The following is a 20,284-nucleotide window of genomic DNA, read 5'->3' as shown; positions in this document are numbered from 1 at the left end:
AATATATTTTGGTGACTACTAGACATTTTTCTGAGATGGTCAACATAACCTCAGTTTATTTTTTTCCCGGACCACTTGGTATGGATTGACCCATAGGGATAGTGAGGCCCAGATTAATTCCTATACGCACAGAGGAACTTAATCATTCTTCTCGTGTTCCGCAATGAATGGAACGGGAAAAATCCCTAAAATCTGGTAAAATAGGACTTACCCTTTACTACGCACTTCACAGCGGTAAAGACGTAGATCGAGATATAGATGAGTCTTGCCGACAACTGTTCTTCCGGTGCGCCACTCGCGAATAGAACAGGAAAGTTCATTCAGTATTCATTTCTTTATTTTCCATTCCACCACCCATCATGTTCTGCATACGTCATGAAATGAATCTTCAGGGATGCGGAACACGCGAAGTTGATTTATTAAAGAGCAGAAGCACCCACTGTAGAAAACTTTTGTAAAGCTACTAACAACAAATACAACAAATAATGACCAGTCCTAATCTACTCACGCTGACAATTATAGAAGCTTTTTAGATTACATATCTTCTGCCAAGATGAGAAACATAGAAATAGATATCCTCGATGTCGCAAAGCAGCTTAAATCTTGTAATAGAAGCAAGGCTCCCGGTCCAGATTCTATACTAGTTAGGTTCCTCTAAGAGTATGCTGATACAACTGCTCCCTATATACAATCACACGCTCACAGAAATATCCGTACGTAAAGAATGGAAAATTGCTGAAGGCACACCAATATCCAAAAAGGGATGTAGGAGTAATCCGTTGAATTACATTATCACTAACGTCTATTTGCAGTAGGGTTTTGGAACATACTGTATTCTAACACTAAGTACCTCGAAGAAAACTATTTACTGACACGTAGTCAGCAGGGATTCAGAAAATATCATTCTTGCGAAACACAATTAGTTCTTTATACTCATGAAGTAATGAGTGCTATGAACAGGGGATGTCAAATTGATTCCATATTTTTAGATTTCCAGAAGGCTTTCAACACCGTTGCTCACAAGCGTCTTCTAAACAAACTGCGTGCCTATGGAATATCGCCTCACTTGTGGTTCTGGATTCGTGATTTCCTCTCAGAAAGATGACAGTTCGTAGTAATACACGGGAATTCATCGAGCAAAACACAAGGAAGTGTTCTAGGACCTCTGTTGTTCCTGATCTATATTAACGATATAGGAGGCAATCTCAGCAGCCGTCTTAGATTGTTTGCAGATAATGCTGTCATTTACCGTCTTGTGAAGTCATCAGATGACCAAAACGAATTGCAAAATGATTTAGATAAGATATCTGAATGGTGCGAAAAGTGGAGTTGACCCTGAAAAAAGAAAAGTGTGAAGTTATTCAAATGAGTACTAAAAGAAATCAGCTAAATTTCGATTACGCGATAAGTCACACAAATCTCTAGGCTGTAAATTCAACTAAATACTTAGGGATTACAATTACAAAGAACCTAAACTGGAACGATAACATAAATAATGTTGTGGGTGGAGCAAATCAGAGGCTGCGATTCACTGACAGAACACTTGGAAGGTGCAACAGATCTACTAAAGAGACTGCTTACACCACGCTTGTCCGCCCTATTCTGGAGTATTGCTGTGCGTTGTGGTATCCATATCAGGTGGAACTGACGGATGGCATCGAAAAAGTACAAAGAAGGGCAACTTGTTTTGTATTATCGTGAAGTAGGGGAGATAGTGCCACAGACGTTAAACGTGAATTGGAGTGGCAATCATTAAAACAAAGGCGTAGTTGCGACGGGATCTTCTCATGAAATTTCAATCAACAGTTTTCTCCTCCAATTGCGGAAACATTATGTTGTTACCCACCTACATAGGGAGAAATGATCACGATAAAATAAGATAAATCAGGGCTCGCTCAGAAAAATTTAAGTGCTCGATTTTCCAGCGCGCCGTTCGAGAGTGGAACGGTAGAGAGACAGCTGGAAGCTGGTTCATTGAACCCTCTGCCAGGCACTTTATTGTAAATAGCGGTGTAATCACGTAGATGTAGATATTATATACTAGCAATGGCAATGTATTGGCCAGATGGGCCACCCAAGGTAAGACAAAACCTTTGTTGCTTGGAGCCGGAGACTGGGGCCTGGACTGAGATTTATCCATAAAAATTATTTGATTTGTTGAATAGGAGAGATATCAAGATTTACTATCATATATTTTTTAAAAGTCATAAGTGTACATTAGCTTATTTTCATTTATGAGTTGCAGCTACACAATGCTCTATATATGTTCCAGTATGCAAACAAAGATAAAAAAGAAATGCACAATTCCCTTGTTAAAAATGTCAGATAGTCCTTCATGAACTGTTCAACAGTTTCCTCCGAGGAATAAAGAGAGAAACACTAGGAGGGAGGGGGGGGGGGGGGCATCGTCCTAGAGAGACTTCAGTATTAGCCTTCACGCATTGGATGGATGGATTTAAAATAGTTAAGCGCGGCCTTTCACAAGATCGTGGTACTGGTAAATGGGAAGTACTCTTGTTAAAATGAAGAGAAAGGTCTTATAACGATAGCCTTAGAGAAAATGTCACATACGAGTTGTAGTACATAGAGTCTTACCGATGTCACATGACAAAGGAATGTACGAAATGGTTCAAATGGCTCTGAGCACTATGGGACTTACCATCTGAGGTCATCAGTCCCCTAGAACTTAGAACTACTTAAACCTAACTAACCTAAGAACATCACACACATCCATGCCCGAGGCAGGATTCGAACCTGTGACGGTAGCAGTCGTGCGGTTTCCGACTGAAGCGCCTAGAATCGCTCGGTCACAACGGCCGGCAGAATGTATGAAACAGTGGAAGTCAGGAAGAAGGCTGGTTGATCGCAGGATCCAAACGGATGAGCCAGCCATTAAAACTAATTAACAACATTTAAACCACCGGTCAATGAAACAGGGTACGAATCCTTGACATCACACAAAATGTCAATTGTCGTGTTACTATTTAGTCATCGCCTAAAATGTAGGGTAAGTCCCTTGGTAGACCAAAGGTTTCCGTCCTATCAGCATTTGACACACAGGACGTTAAAGCACCGTGAGTGTGACGCCGCAAACACTGAATTCCGGTGGGTCTTCTTGCCGCACTGGACACTAACGAACAGGATGGTGAGTGACGGCCACTCGGTCCCTTTGTGAAGTTCGGAAGGAAGTGCACCATGCCCGAATGGTTGGTTTGACCGATTGCAGCTCGTTGTTGCCCACTTCCAGCCACTGCCTTTCCCACTCGGCCAACACTCACTTTGTCCCCGACGACAGCCAGTAGAGGGACGTGACGTTGCACTGTGGCATTCTCCCGGCAGGCTGCCTTCGTTACTGTCGGCTTCCTCATGCTCTTCGATTCCCGTGTCCAGGGACCAGAAGTCGTCCACCTCTTTCTTCTGCTTGTGCAGGGGGTGGCTAGTGTCCTGCACAATCGAAGATATCCTATCTGCTGAGAAAAATTGATGAATAGCCTGCTATTCATTAAGAGAGTCAGTAAAGACGAGAAACTTCTCTCCAGTGCCTTCTTGACTATCCACAGCTCTAAATAGCACAGTGAAAAGTGGCCAATAGGTGGGGTTAAATGACAAAATGCGTAAGACGCGAATATACCCAACACTGTACTGCTGCTCCGATACGTAGGTAAAAACCACCATGTGCTTCATATTCTCCGATAAAATGCCGTCGGAAACCCATGTTAAAGCTAAAGACGGAGAAGTGAGCTTTTTAAACTATCATATCCAAGTTAACAATGGACCTATCAGTCATCCGGGAAGGGGTTTCCTCAACACCCGTTTAAGAATTGGTACGTCTGCTACATGAAGTTGCTCCAGGGATTTTTTAACAGAGACAAAGGCGAGTTCCCCGGCGACCAGTAAACCGGCATCGAATGGGCTGTTCAATCCAACACCGACAACAGAATTGTCAGAGATAGATTACAGTATGTACACATGTCGGGCCATGGAGAATTTAAAACAAGTGGTATCACCCCAATCCTCCGACGTCGAGGATCAAATGTAGTTGCATAGTAGTCGTGAGACTGGAGGAAGACCAGAATATCGCTACGTCATCCACAAATAAGAATTAACTGACTGGGTTCTTTATTGATGAACAGATACTATAATCGCTGTAAAAAAAAGAAAAAACGAAAAAAAAACCGTAGCACTCAGAACGCTACTCTGAGCAACACGGTTCCATTGAGAGAATGGATCGACCGACTCAGTACTGGAAATATCTTTCGGCAATGGTATCATTGGCTTTCTTCAGATCGAAAAAAGATACCATTAACTGTTGTTCGCATAGGAATGACTCTCGTATCACGCCCTCTACTTGAGGGAGCTTGTCAAGCATAGACTGGTATTTCCGAAACCCAGACAGGAAACAGCTTGGCAATTCCTGGTTTAGAGAATCCCACTAGCGTCGGCTTATCATCCGCTTTTCCATACAGCTAGTGAGTGCTAAAGTCCTGTAACTACTTGGAGATAACCTATCCTTCACAGAATTTAGAAGTGGTCTCAGAATTGCCTCCTGCATCCATGCTCAGTTGTTGTAACAAGCCATATTCAATCCGACACGGTCCTGGAGTAGCGTCACGTGCTGCAGTTAGCTCTGACTGCAGTTGCCACATGGAGAAAGGGCAATTACAAGGCTCAGAGTTGTCACACGAGAAGCCTAGTCGCCGTTTCTCGACGTGTTACCTATGTTGGCACAATCGATGATTGATGTAATAGTGTTTCGTCAAAGTATGCGCTAATTTGCTTGGTGCTATTTAGAGAACACTATTGTTTGGTATAGCAGATATTAGGCACGGACCTTTATTCCCTGATTTCTTCTGAATCGACTACCACATACCTTCGCTGTTGGTGTGGAAGATTAATGGACATTAAAAATTCTCTTCAAGGTCCACGTTTTTTCTGCTTAATGATTAACCTATCTTTAGGCCTCGCCTCCCAAAAGGCTGCCGGCCGCGGTGGTCTCGCGGTTCTAGGCGCGCAGTCCGGAACCGTGCGACTGCTACGGTCGCAGGTTCGAATCCTGCCTCGGGCATGGATGTGTGTGATGTCCTTAGGTTAGTTAGGTTTAAGTAGTTCTAAGTTCTAGGGGACTAATGACCACAGCAGTTGAGTCCCATAGTGCTCAGAGCCATTTGAACCAAAAGGCTGTCAGATTTCTCTCATTGATCTACTCCTGAACCGACGTAACGCAGCACACCTATAAATACTAACTGACATTACTCGTTCCAGCAAGGAACGGCTTTTTTTCTATGCTGTCTACAAGACGTAGGAATGGAAGCATCAGCAGTATGGTCAATCACAATCGTGATGTGATCCACCCACTCCTGTTGCTACCACGGTGCTGGAATATGGCTAAGTCAGCTGCATAGCGCTAAGTTCGTCCTGCCGAACAGCCACTTACGTAGTCTCCGTTCAGGTGTTTTAGTCGCAGCTATCGTGAAGCCACTTGGGAAAGTGGTCACTCGAGTGTAAAGCGTTGGCCACTTCTGCAATAGCAGGACGACATAGGGAGAGATCTACAGCAGAGAATGACACAGTAGCCATGCAGAAGTGCGTCATGTCCCCAGCATTAAGTATGCAGATTTCCTCTGACATTAGCAACTTCTCAATTACCCGTTCTGTGGTGCAGACGGTAGAAGCGCCCAACAGCAAATGGTGTGCAATGAATAACAGTCACAGGAATGGGCAGGGGAGTTGTCGCATGATGTCTCTAAGTGCTGTGCCATCAAGGGGTTCCTGCGGTGGGACGTACGAAGAGCACACTGTAAGGCGAGATTGTGTATTACTGCACTGCTGCCACTTGTAGCTCTTTGTTGAGGATGATGAATGGGTAATGGAGTTTTTCGTTGAAGAACACAGCTATACCACTCTTTGTGTGGTCACCACTTCCTGAGGGGTTAAATCCTGGCAACATAGGATTCACTGTGCCATGAAGTGCGTCTGCTGAAGGCAGATTCCTCAAACTGTGTCCAATAAATGTTCAAATTCCGCTGGTGAAAGAGAGCCGTTTAACCATTTGGTTTAGCCCTCGCTAAGTCCTGTGGCCTAGGAAGGGAGTTCAAAAGGTTGGGAAGATGGGTACCCGGTCTCAGAAGATCCCCAAACTTACAGTGACGGAAAAAAATCTTAACATCAAGAAAGACTTGTGAGACGTAAACGAAAGTTGGTAGGCGTGTTTCTATAGCTGAAAGACGTCTATTCAAATTTCGCGGCAGTCGCATAGGAGCGGCGCTAGTGGGGCCACATGAGGAGGCATACGAGATTTGCTTTAAATACACGCTGTAACGGTCGTGGGCGTCAGTTACCTTTGGGAATGGACACGGTTAGTTAACGTTAGTCAAGAATGCCTTTAATAAGGCACAAAAATGCCATTACCAACACCTCACTGGGTTTGAACGAGGTCATGTAACAGGGCTACGAGAAGCTGAATGTTCCTTCTACGATACTGGAGAAAGACTTGGCAGGAATATAGCCACTGTAAATGACTGCTGACACCGGTGCTTACGGGAATGCACGGTCGCAGGAAGATTAGGCTCTGAACAGCCACGTGGCACTTTCGAGAGGGAAGACCTTCGTGATCGGCGTATGGCTCTAGCACATCGTACAGCATCTGCACAGCAATATGAGTAGGAGCTGGCACCACGATCTGCAACAAACTGCCTACTTCAAGGGCAGCTCCAAACCAGACGGCCTGTAGGATGCACTGCACTGACCACACACCACCGTAATTTGTGATTTCAGTGGTGTCAACAGAGCGCACACTGAAAGGCACGGTGGAGGTCTGTTGTGTTTTCTGATGAAAGCTGGTTCTGCCTCGATGGCGATGATGGCCATGTGTTGGTTAGGAGGCGGCCAACCGAAGGCCTGCAAACCAACCTGTTAGCGTGATACACACACTATACCTACCATCTTCAGTTATGGTCTGGGGTTCAATTTCGTATGACAGCAGGAGCGCTCTCGTGGTTATCCAACACATCCTGGCAGTAAATTTGTATACGGATCCTGCGAGTCCGCCTGTTGTGCTGCCATTCATGAACAGCATCACAGGAGTTGCTTTCCGACAGAATAACGATCGCTCACATGACGCTACTGATCTGAGATAATTTAAAAATTGAATTAACAATCAGATCAAAAAGAGAATTACTTGAGGATGGCGTAAGTGCTTTGCTGGAATACATGACAAATAGGACAGCTAACGGGATATTTGGAGAATATAAAGCTACTTTAAACTGGAGGCCACTCGTCAGTTACGTAACCAGCAAGTAGACTGAGTGGACAAGGTCAAGTAAGACGGAGGATATATTCCACTGATGCACATAATGTAAGACAACAAAATCAATCCAACATTAAGGCAGTAAAAAATAGATGGAATTCTCCCAAAGAGGGAGACCAGTCGGGCAATACAGTAACAATGCTCATGATGGAAAACTTCTTGTGGACAATACTGAGGTCACACGGGAAGACCATGTCCAACCAGATCACTTATGATGGATAGCAGAGAGTCCGTTATCAGCAGAGAGGAGATCCGCTAAACAGTCGCAGTACGGAGCAGTCAGTGTAAGGAGTGGCGATGCCGCAGTAGCAGTAGATGAAGACTTGCTTTCTTCAGCTACGAGAACCGGTGGAAAGACTCTGAGGACACGCAATTGCCAGATAAGGAGTTATTGTATGTTTCTTGGAACATTATAGAACAGAGAATGCCAGTCTCACCTAGAAATACTTCAGCATTTCAGTAAATGACAGGACCAAGTTATAACTGACGAATTGTCTCCTGTACTGCAAAGCCAAGTGGCCATATAGTAGCACTGAAATAGGCTCTGGGGGTAGAGTAGTTAGTAGAAGGTGTGTTACTAAGAGCACTCATCTCTGGTTCATTTCGATATCTGAGTGATAGTACAGTGAAGGGTAGTAGATCTGACATCTCACCTACTATAATTCTCTATAATCTCAGTTAGATCTAACAGCTCAGTAAAAGTGTTACATCAAAGTAATAATTTATAATTTCTGCAAAACCTATCTGCAGTCCTACTCCTTTACAGTCGACAGTACTGACATTATCAAATTCCCAATCAACAAAGGAGATTTTCTCCATCTTTGGTTGTGGAGGGTGAATCCTATTTCAGAAAGTCACCCCTACGTAGCCAACGTCCTGGTTACGACTCGCAGGTAACAGTGACTCAAGATTGGTGAAAGGCACTACCTGTGCTGGGATGTGACAACATAAAGAACATCATTAGACGACGAGGACGACTACTACTACTACTACTAGACGAACGAGGTCGTCGAGGTTGCCACTACAGACCTAATGTTGTCATGACGGCGTTATGACTTTGGTTTCCTTTATCGGGATAATGACTCCTGCATTCTGCCCTATTTTAAATTGTCCTCTTGATGGTTCAACATTTTCATCATAATTGGACAAAGAATGGTGTGTCATCTACTGATTATCGTTCGAAATAAATTATGAAATAAATATGTATCCCTGAAAATGTGGCTATATCTATTTGGATCACAAAGATTTATCATGCAGCTGAAGCAGTCTTTTTCATCACTGCACGATTCATGAGGCTCTGCATTTACACATACTGTAGAACACTGCGTTTTGGCCGTTAACGAAGAAGTTTGCACTTGTTTTATAGACTGGCAGAAGGCCTTCGAAAGAGTCAATTAGAATATATTGGTGAACATTCTTAAGGAAACAGGAATCAACTGGAGAGATTGGAGACTTATAAGTAACTTATACCTGGGACAAAGGGTAAAGGTACGACTGAACTATGGAGAAACGAACAGTGTGGAAATAGGAAGGGGATTGAAACAAGGATGTTGTCTGTCGCCAAGTCTCTTCAACCTATATGGAGAAACGCTGGCGAGGGAAGCGCTGAAAGGATGCGGAAACTTCAAAGTAGGAGGAAGTTTCATCAACACCAAGTATGCAGACGACCTGGTAGTGTTCGCTAAAAATCAGAGATAGCTGCAACACATGACGAACAATTTGGTGGAAACGGGAAGAAAATACGGCATGGAAATCAACATCTAAAAATCAAAAGTGATGCGGATATCAAGACGTGAGAAACACTAAGATAACTGTTGACAATCGGGAACTGGAAAATGTGAATCAATGCAAGTACCTGGGAAGTTTTATCACAAAGGACGCCCACTGCACCAACGAAATCCGAGCAAGAATCGCCATGGCCAAAGCTGCTTTCAACAAGAAGAGGACTCTGCTGACCAACAAGTTGAATTTGGCATTGAGGAAAAAACTGATAAAGTGCTACATTTGGAGCATTGTACTGTATGGAGCAGAGACATGGACCATGAGAAAGAAGGAGAAAAAAATACTTGGAGAGCTTTGAAATGTGGTACTGGAGGAGAATGAAAAAGATCAAGTGGACAGATCGCATAAAATATGACGATGTACTGCGAAGAGGAGGAGAGAAAGAAGTATTCGGCGTACAATTCTTCAGAGAAAGGCCAACTGGATTGGACATGTACTTAGACACGAGGGATTCATACATGATGTCATCGAAGGGAAACTCAGAGGAAACGCAGGACGAGGAAGAAGAAGAAATCAACATCTGGACGACATGAAAGATGGAAGGATATACAACAGACTGAAGGAAGAAGCTGAAGACAAGGAACAGTGGAATCAGAAATTCTCCGTACGAAGACATGGCCCTGCCACTAGGCAGTATACTACATAATAATTGAACACTTCAGTCCCGTCTTGTCATATCACTCATATCACACCGTGCCGGCCGCTGTGACCGAGCGGTTCTAGGCGCTTCAGTCCGGAACCGCACTGCTGCTACGGTCGCAGTTTTGAATCCTGCCTCGGACATGGATGTGTGTAATGTCCTTAGGTTAGTTAGGTTGAAGTAGTTCTAAGACTAGGAGACTGATGACCTCAGATGTTAAGTTCCATAGTGCTTAGGGCCATTTGAACCAAGTGACAGCCTTTACACTGGCGTGACGAGCATTCCCACCGACGTGCCGGATGCCGTCGTCAACTGCACAGTTGAGGTTACAGTCCAAACTGTTCCCAGCGCCCCCAATAACTTCAGTATGATCATCTTCACTAAGATTTTTCCATAGAGAACCTTAATTACAGATGACATCAATGAGTCCTACACTTGGCAAATATATATATAGGTTGGACGGTCGGTTGGCGGACTGAATTCAGGGACTAAACAGCAAAGTCATCAGTCGTCCCTCAATCCAGGAACAGTTCATCTCGAATCAGAGACGTCCGCAATGGAAGTGTTCTTATGATGGAAGTGCTTAGGAGCGGTAAAACTGAAGCACTGAAGGCAACACTGATGCCAGACAGATGTGCGGCAATTGAGAGATTTATACCGAATAAATTAATGAAAGATAGTACTGAAGCCCCATGGAACACAAAACAGGTCGAACACTGTTGGAGAAGCAACGGACAAAGCAAACCAAATTTAAAAGAACTCAAAATCTCCAGCATTGGCGATGTTTTACTGGAGCTCGAAACTTAGCGCGAATTTCAATGTGACGAGCTTTTAATGGCTTCTGCAAACGAAATTCACTCTCAAAATCGGACTGAAAATCTAACATGATTCTGGTATGTAAAGTACACCCGCGGCAAAACTCAATCGATATCTCACTGCGCAATATCAAAGGTAATATTACCGATGGCGGTGTCACTAAAGCAGAGCTATTGAACACAGCTTCCCGAAATTCCTTCAGCAAAAAAGATGCATTACAAAGTCCAGAATTCGAATCAAGAAAAACAGCTAACATGAGTAACTTAGAAGTAGATATCCTTGGTGTAACAAAGCAGGTCCAGATTATACACCAATTAAGTTCCTTTCAGAGTATGTTGAATACAACAGCCCCATACCCAGCAGTCTTACACAACCGCTCGCTCTGTGGAAGATCCGTACGAAAAAACTGGATTGTCGTACCCGTCACACGAATAGTCAAGAATGAAAATAAGAGTAATTCGATGAATTGCAGATCTACATCACTGACGTCTATTTGCAGTAGGATTTGGAGCATGTATGGTGCTTAAACATTTTGAATTACCCCGAAGAAAACATTCTATTGACACACAGTCCCCACAGATTCTGAAAGTAACTTTCTGGTGAAACACAAAAGTAAAACTGATTCCGTATTTCTAGAATTTTGGAAGGCTTTTGACACCATTCGTTACAAGTGCCTTTCTAATCAAACTGCGTGCCTGTGAAGAATCGCTTCAGTTGAGCGATTGGATTCGTGATTTTCTGTCGAAGGTCACAGTACATAGTAGCCAACGGAAAATCATCAGTAGAACGGAAGTGACATCTGGCCGTTGCCCAAGAACGTATTAAAGGCTTTCTACTGTTCCGAGGAAGGCAATCTGAAGAGCGCCACTAAAGAAGGCAATTCGAGCAGCCCTCTTAAACTGCACATGATACTGTCACGTACTATCATCAGAAGATCAACACAGATTGCAAAATATCATATACAGGATATCTGTATGGTGCGAAAAACACTGAGGTTGTCCGCACGAGTACGAAAAGAAATCTGTTAAATTTCGGTTACAAGATAGATCTGGCAAATTTAAACGCCTACGATTCTGCTAAATACCTAGGGATGACAATTATGATAAATTGGCATAATCACAACGATAATTTTGTGGGGAGGACAAGCCAAAGATTGCGTTTTACTGGTAGAACACTTAGAAGAAGCAATAGGCATACCAAGAGACTGCCTACAATACACTTTTCTGTCTTCCGCCACAGTATTGCTGAGTTGTATGGGACCTTATTAGATAGGATTGACATAGAACATCGAAAAAGTCCTAAGGGCAGCTCGTTTTGTACTGTCACGAAATAGGGGAGAGAATGTCACGGTTATGATAAGCGAGTTGGGGTGGTAATGGTTAAAAAAGGCTTTTTTCGTAGTGGCGAGACCTTTGTTACGAAATTTCGATCATCAACTTTCTCCTTCGCATTAGAAAATATTTGAGTGTCGCCAACTTACATAGAGAGAAATAATCGTCGTAATAAAGTAAGAGAAATCAGTGATCGTACCTAAAGATTTAGGTGCTCATTTTCCCAAGCGCTGTTTGAGAACAGAACGGTAGAGAAACAGTGTGAACGTGGTTCAGAACCCTCTTCCTCGCACTTGAGTTTGAATTGCAGAGCAGTCATGTAGGCGTGGCTGAGAAAGAATTTATGGTTACGAATCGTGCCAGAGTAGACGAGAGGTCTTCCAGGGCTCATCAAACGGCGAGAAACTGCCCGCCTTGCAGCCGACCCCTGCCAGCTCGATGAAGGGCCGAAAGAACAGACACCACGTGTATAATTAAGGCTAGGACGGCCAATGACCTCTTCAATGAAGATGCACATTAGGATCGAACTCGGGAATCGCCAACATGTAGCAGGTGATGAGGACAATACAAGGAGCACTACATTTGTAGTGTGTGGATAAGCTGAGAATTTGGGTCTGATGGGATGCGTGTTAACGAAGTCCGTGCAGTTGCGATGTCCACCGTGTAAGGGATGGTGCAGTGGTCAGCGCATATGCCTAATAAACAGCAGATCACGGTCCGGCACACATTTTCAACTTGCCCCACTGATTTAAATCGGTGCCTTTGTGTCTTGTTCTTCCCAAGTCAATTTACACTAAACAAAAATCTGGAAAATGAAGTTACAACCCGGAAGAGGACCACTAATTATGTCATCCAAAAAGTGGTAAATGAATGACTATTCCAAGGAAGAAAAGCAGAACCTACCAGGAAATACCCATGACGACGTCAAAGACTACCACCATGAGAAAGAGGGCAACAGGAGGAAGGAAAATCAGGGATGGGAAACTGCAGAACTGGAAACGAAGTACGTGCTGCAGTAGTTCGGGATTCCATGTTCGCCATGCACGTAATCACGAAAGAGTTGTTAGCCACCCCATGACGATACAGGGGTTGAAAAACATATGGAAACACCGCGAGAAATTCTTGAACATACATGCATATTCTAGCCATACCTGCTGGCCGCACCGTCGCATTTGACTACGAACAGCATTTGTGCAACATCCTCAATACATTGCACGTGCCGGTCGCGGTTAGTGTAGTTGTGAGTGCATGAAGTCAGAGCTCAGTGCGTTCGATCAGTGGCAAATTGTTGGTGCGTGCATCGTGGGTGCTTCCGCAACGGAGGCACCCGAGCCGAACTACTCGATGTAACAATCGTGAACCCTGTCAACACCAAAACAATATGAAGTCAGCTCAGTAAGCAGGGCAAACTGACGTTCCAAAACCACTCATCAGTGTTGCAAATGTTGGTAGGACGAGTCTTGCTGCACACTGTTTCCAACTCCTTGCCGAGTTTACATCCCTAAGGAAACATGGCGGGGTTTCGGTTATGATTTGGGCAGCTATGTCGTGGTTTTCTATGGGTCCCACGGTTACTCTGCACTGTCGCATTACTGCCAGGCTTGTGTGGCTATTTTTGGCCGACCAGTTCCACCCCGTGGTACGATGTTTGTTCCCAAATGGTGATGCTGCGATCCAATACGACAGGACCCCTGTTCACTCTTACAGCTAGCACTGTCCAGGCCAAGTTATGTGATGAACAGTTGCATCTCCTCTGGCCAACACAGTCACAAGATCTCAATACTACTGAGCCTTTGTGGTTTACTTTGGAGAGATGGATAAGCGATCGCTAACCACCTCTCATCATCACTAACTGATCTTCCCACTGTTCTGTAGGAAGAATAGTATAAGATATCCTTGAGAACCATACAGGAGCTGTATTTATCAATTCAGAGACGAATGCTTTGAAAAGTGAAAGGTTCCCTTCACCATATTATGCAGGGTAAAGTGTTTTGTCTTCGGTGTTTCCACATTTTTGTCCAACCCCTGTATCAGATACCTAGTATTCCCTACCCAGACAGTCCTGTACTAAATCTGACAGTCCCTTCCCATCAATACTACCTAGCAGACGGCCCTTCTCGTCCTTTTTAACCCAATGATTAATGTTAGGCTCGATTTCCCATTTTTCCTGTCTTGTTCGACTAGTTCTCAACTTCTTGGCTTCTGTACTCTTTTGTACTAGTCTCTAGAGCAGTGAAGGTGTTAGAGACATCTAGACTGAAGTTAGAAGACTTAGCTTTTCTTAAACTTCTTACCAGATTTAGTAGGTTTGACCACAGTTCAATCATCTGCCCCTTCTTAACGTTACTGTTGCCAGTTTCAGTTGTAACTCAGCCTCATTCCACATGAAAAAAGTGTAGACAATCTTCATATTATTAACCACTTTTCAATGCACTGCACCAGTTCCATCCAGTTGTCCATTCACATAGATTATTGAAAATCTACTGTTCAATTAAAAAGAAATTAAGAATTATTTTTTTATAGTATTCTGATTAGCCTAAAAACAACTTATTTTGCGAAAGAACAAAGTGTATATGATTTACAAATATTACTAATAAAGCAAGTATCAGGTTAATTAGAATCCCAAACTATGTATTTACTGCAAGTGATTTGATAATTGGCACAATGTAAATGAAGTAAGTTAGGATAAGTGCTGTGTGCTGCACAAAATTAAAAGTAAAACAAATGTAAAATATGGAACATAATTAGTAATTCAAACCACCTAAAACCTTTCCAGAGCAAGTGTTGGCAATGAACAACAAGGGAAATCATTCGTTAGATGGTGCTCATCAATGGCATCTAGAATTGATGTTCACATTTGGATCACTTGCGATAGTAAAATTCCCTTTTAGAATTGAAGGACATAGTGCAACAACCAATGACAATTTGTTTTAGACTAGAGATTTGACTGTATGACCAGTGGTCAATGGTTTACCTGACTCTGATCGTCAAATGTTAACAATAAAATATTTGTATCAGTTATGTACAGATTGTAGAAGAAAAGAATTCTATCACAGAGACATAAACAGTAACTTGATCACAGTGTTCACAAAGAAATTATGGAAAGAATGTCGAGGAAAATTTATTAAGCACACAATGTAGATAGAAAATAATTCTTCCTCTCAGCAAGCGAGTTTTGTTTTCCTCAAACAAATAAGGGTAAACTAAAACAGATGCAAGGAAAATGGATCGCTAACTCCTGAAATTGAAGTATCTTTTAGAAGGAAGAGAACTCTAATTCAGAGAGCAAGCTATAGTCACGGGTTTGAACACGCCCAGTTAAAAAACACCACCAGGCTGTCATTAGAACAGCAAACTCAGGTACTTTGGGCCTCAAAAATCAGTTTATACAAATCCAGCACGGAATCAATAAGAAGCTATGAGTGTGAGTGCTGCTTTACCACGTAACAAATGAGGAAATAAGGAAAAAACAGACTCGTTACAGTATTATGGATATAACAGAAGAAAGACAGCTAGTGTATGTCAAAAGACTGGAAGAAAACAGATGGCTGAGGGAGTACTTTCAAGGCAACCACTTGGAAAAAGAGGAAGACCACAGAAAGGATGGCTAAGACACTTACCCAAGAAGCAACGGAGAGAAGAGGAACAGAAGAGGATAAGGAAGAATGGCGAGAGTGAGGGGTTTGGCAACAGAGATGTGGCAACAGCTGTAGGACCCTTACAAAAAGAAGGTACCACACTCAAAAATAAAACACCACAAGAGTAAGCAAAAATAATCTGCAACATTACTAAACACGAAATAGACAAAAATAATCACCCAAATGAAACTGAACTACTACTAGAAAATAGCCCTGATAGAAATGGTGACACTGTCACATCACTGGGCACCAAAATCAATAACTATTTTCTAACTGTGGCTGCAAACAATGCATCCACTAATACACAACCAAATATAGATGTATTTGATTGACTTGTACAGACACTGCATCCACCCAAAAAGTAGTAACACTGCTGACTAGTGACAGTGCTACTACCACATTAAAACCTTCTGCCAGCTTAGAAGTATTACGCTGTTAAAGCAATCTTTTTAATCACGTAATTGAATCATGAAATATTTCCTGGACACTTGTACATTCATAGCACAACAAAACACATCTATAGAATTGGAGACAACTACACAACTTCTAATAACAGACTATTTCACTCCTTCCATCTTTTTCAAAAGTGCTTGAGAAATCAGGCTGTGGTAGAACATGGACTAATTTAACACATTAACTGCCAAGAGGCATTAGGCAGACACAGCAGAGGTTCATGCAATACACACCTCCTGTGGACCACACACTCCAATATGTTTATTACAGTATACAAAGGAAAGCTGCGAATTAATTTATATTTCTTGATTGAGTTGACAGTGGTTTGCAGGAAATCAGATACAATATCTCATTCAGTATTTGCAACTTTACACACTATCCAAAGATACACTGTACTAAACAGAGTGGACTGTGTGGTCCTCAGAGGGCACATGTGTCTGGTGTGTACCTCTGCTATGTCCACCAGTGGCCTTAGGGAAGTCAACATGTCAACGAGCATAACTTTTTAACTTCCTCTCAGTTTGGATTTTGCAAAGAATTCTTCAAAGATAAGGCAATAAAATAAGTATAAACTTCAACCAGAACAAAAAACTTGTTAACCAAATGGGGAGTAGCAATGCTCATTTTAATGCTGCATTACAAGAGGTAATGTACTGCAAATATGGTTCAGTATTCATAGAAGTAGGTAACTACATTACTTGAAAAATACCAATGTAATCAAGAGTGGTAAATATTAAGCCTCCAACAGGAGCAGTACATTTTTTTTAAATTAGCAATTTCTAACTTATTTTATTAAAAAAGATGGTGTTGGTGGGAAGGATCCATACAGTACAGGCTGTGAAGCAGTCACCGAAATGTAGAATCTCATGTTAGGCAGTATGCTCAGCAACAGGGTGGTCCAGTTGTTTCTTGGCCACCGTTTGTCGGTAGCCATTCAGAGGACATACAATGTTTTGGTTATCATGCCCACATAGAATGCAGCACAGTGGTTGCAGCTTAGCTCACGTAACCGGTTTCACAGTTAGCCCCGTCTCTGATGGGATAGGTGTAGTTTGTGACCAGACTGGAATAGGTGGTGGTGGGAGCATGTATGCAACGCGTCTTGCATCTGTGTCTATTATCGGAATATGAGTCATGAGGTGAGCGGTTGGGAGCAGGTGTTGTGTAGGGATGGACAAGTACAGCAGAATACCACAGTGGACAGCAGAATACCACTGTAGGAGGGGTGTGAAGGATAGTGAGCAGGACATTTATCATTTCATTTCAGGGCATGACAAGAGGTAGTTGAAACCCTGGCGGAGAATGTAATTCAGCTGCTTCAGTCCTGGGTCGTACCGAGTTACGAGGGGAATGCTGTTCTGCGGCCGCACGGTGAGACTTCAGGAGGTGTTGGGTGACTGGAAAGATAAGGCACGGGGGATATGTTTATGCACTAGGTTGGGAGAATAATTATTGTCTGTAAAGGCATCAATGAGATCCTCGATATCTTTTGAGAGGGCCAACTTGTCACTGTAAATGCGACAGCTGTCGGTGTCTAGGCTGTATGGAAAGGACTTCTTTATATGGAACAGGTGACAACTGAAGAAGTGGAGGCATTGCTGGTGGTTAGTGGGTTTGATATGCCATCTTTGAAGTGCAGGTCAAACTTCTAAGAAGGTGGCTTGTTGGGTTGAGTAGGATGAGGTGAAGCAAATGAGGGAGAAGGTGGCTTGTTGGGTTGAGTAGGATGAGGTGAAGCAAATGGGGGAGAAGGTGGCTTGTTGGGTTGAGTAGGATGAGGTGAAGCGAATGAGAGAGAAGCTGTTGAGGTTCTGGAGGAACGTGGATAGGGCATCCTCGCCCTCGATCCAGATTGCACAGATACCATCAATGAATCTGAACCAGGTGAAGGGTTTAAGATTCTGGATGTTTAGGAAGGATTCCTCTAGATGGACCATGAACAGGTTGGCACACAATGGTGCCACACAAGTGCCCATGCCCATACCCCAGATTTGTTTGTAGTTAATGCCTTCACTGGAGAGGTAATTGTGGATGATGACATAGTGGTCGTGGACATCAGGAAAGAGGTAATAGGTTTGGAACCCATCGGGCGTTGGGAAAGGTTAGTGTTGAATAGCGGTAAGGCCATGGGCATTAGGGATATTAGTTTAAAGGGAGATACATCAATAGTGATGAGCAGGGCACAGTGTGGTAAAGGAACAGGAACTGTGGAGAGGGTGTGGAGGAAATGGTTGGTATATTTTACATAAGAGTTTGGATTCCATGTAATAGGCTGAAGGTGCTGGTCCTTGAGAGCAGAGATTCTCTCAGTGGGGGCACAGTAACAGGTCACAACGGGGTGTCTTTGGTAGTTGGGTTTATAGACTTAGGAAGCATGTAGAAGGTAGGAGTACAGGGAGTGGTAGGGGTGAGGAGACAAATGGACTCTGGGGAGAGGTTTTGAAATGGGCCTAAGGATTTCAGGAGAGACTGGAGCCCCTGCTGGATTTCTGGATTGGAGTCACTGTGGCAAGGTTTCTAGGTGGACATCTGACAGGTGGCAGAGTTCTACTAAGTAATCCTTGTGGTTCAAAATAACAGCAGTGGAGATATTGCCTGCAGGTAGGGTTATAAGGTCAGGATCCATTTTTAGGTGGTGGACTGCAGTTCTTTTTGCAGATGTAAGATTAGTTTGCATGTTGACAGATTTGGGGAATAATGGTAAGGCTAGGTTCGAGGTTAAGAAATTCTGGAAAGTTAACAGAGGGTGATTTGGAGGCAGTGGGGGCAGATCATGGTTGGATGGAGGAATGAACTAAGTCAGGCAGGATTCAACACTGGTCTTTGGTTGAGCCTGATTGGTAGGGCTGGTGGCGAAAAAGTGTTTCCACTGTAGGGGCCGGGAGAAGGAGACAAGGTCTTGAACAAGTCCAGTATGACAATCAGAGTGAAGCCCCTTTGGAAAGGAGTGATATTTTTGTGGGGCTCAGACTTTTGGAGGAAAGGTTCATGACAGTGTTTCAGATCTGTTTAGGTCCTGGATTCTGTGTGATAGTGGGAGTGAGTTTTATAGGGTGGGCTAAATTCCACTCTTAACTCAGTACCTCCCAGGAATGGAGCAACTGAATTACATTCTCTGACAGGGTTTTGATAACCTCTCATCATGCCCTGAAATGAGAAATGTCCTACCCACTATCCTTCCCACCTATTCCACAGTGGTATTCCACTGCCCACCAAATCTACACAATATCCTCATCCACTCCTATAGAACCCCTGCTCCCAACTCCTACATGCCTGTGATAGACCTAGATACAAGACCTGTCCCATACAGCCTTCCATCACCACCTATTCCTGTCCTGTCACAAGCATCACCCATCCCATTAAAGGCAGGGCCACCTGTGAAACCAGTTATGTGATCTACAAGTTAAGTAGTAACCACTAAGTTGTCTGTCCACATGAATGTCCACCGACACTGTGGCCAAGAAACAACTGGACCACCCTGCACCCTGTTGCTGAGCATGCCATCCAACACGATATTCTCCATTTCAATGACTGCTTCAAAGCCTGTGCTATATGGATCCTTCCCACTGACACCAGCTTTTCTGAATTGCGCAGGTGGAACCTCTCCCTGCAATATATCCTAAGCTGCTGTAACTTTCCTGGTCTCAACCTTCATTAGTCATTGTCCTCACCCATCTAGCCCCTTCCCTATTCCCTTTCCAGCTCTACTCAGCCCTCTATTCCACCAATGCACCCAGACTTTTTACTCCTCTCCTTTTCCACCCTCCCCCTCCTCACCCAACTGCATCTAGTTGCTCTACCCTCTCTCCACTTCATCCTAACACGCTCCCCAGTGACACTTCACTATCCCCCATCCCTGCAATCTCTCCCTTTCCCTGAACCAGCCTCCTCCTTACCACCACCCAATTGTTTCCCATCATGCACTGCTGCTGCTGATCATCATCTGGCTTCATTAGCCATGGACTGTGGTCATGTGTGTGTGAGCTGTAGGTGTGTGTGTGTGTGTGTGTGTGTGTGTGTGTGTGTGTGTGTGTGTGTGTGTGTGTGTGTGTGTGTGTGTTCTATTTTTGACAAAAGCCTTGTTAGCTGAAAGCTTATTTTTTGACAGTCTTTTTGCTGTGCCTATCTGTGACTCAGTATCTCTGCTATAAGGTGAGCAGCAACTACCCTTTTCATAATACTGTTACAGTTCATCCTGGATTTTCCATTGTTTGTTTTTACTTTAATACATTACTCTCTATAATGATACTTTATTTTTATTACAGTATGTAGATTATGATGTTATGATTTGCTTATCTCATACCTTGCCTCACACAAA

The 20,284-nt window shown here is 43.4% G+C and overlaps 1 protein-coding gene across 4 annotated transcripts in view; it reads right to left on the bottom strand.

The window, feature by feature from the left end:
- The window catches only part of LOC126282028 (myotubularin-related protein 6), a 428,326-nt gene that overhangs the window by 399,602 nt on the left and 8,440 nt on the right, over positions 1–20,284 (bottom strand). Inside the window, exon 1 of one of the 4 annotated variants that reach the window (XM_049981433.1) lies at positions 14,170–14,224. The exons of 2 other annotated variants lie outside the window; for them this stretch is intronic. The gene's annotated coding sequence lies outside the window, so the exon portion shown is untranslated. Of the gene's footprint in view, positions 1–14,169; positions 14,225–20,284 lie in introns of those variants that run through there. One more of the 4 variants, XM_049981434.1, reaches the window with a different exon arrangement.

This window comes from Schistocerca gregaria, chromosome 7, assembly GCF_023897955.1.
Source record: "Schistocerca gregaria isolate iqSchGreg1 chromosome 7, iqSchGreg1.2, whole genome shotgun sequence".
Lineage (NCBI taxonomy): Eukaryota > Metazoa > Arthropoda > Insecta > Orthoptera > Acrididae > Schistocerca > Schistocerca gregaria.
The sequence above is the reverse complement of the archived record's forward strand: the minus strand, read 5'-3'. Positions and strand labels throughout refer to the sequence as shown.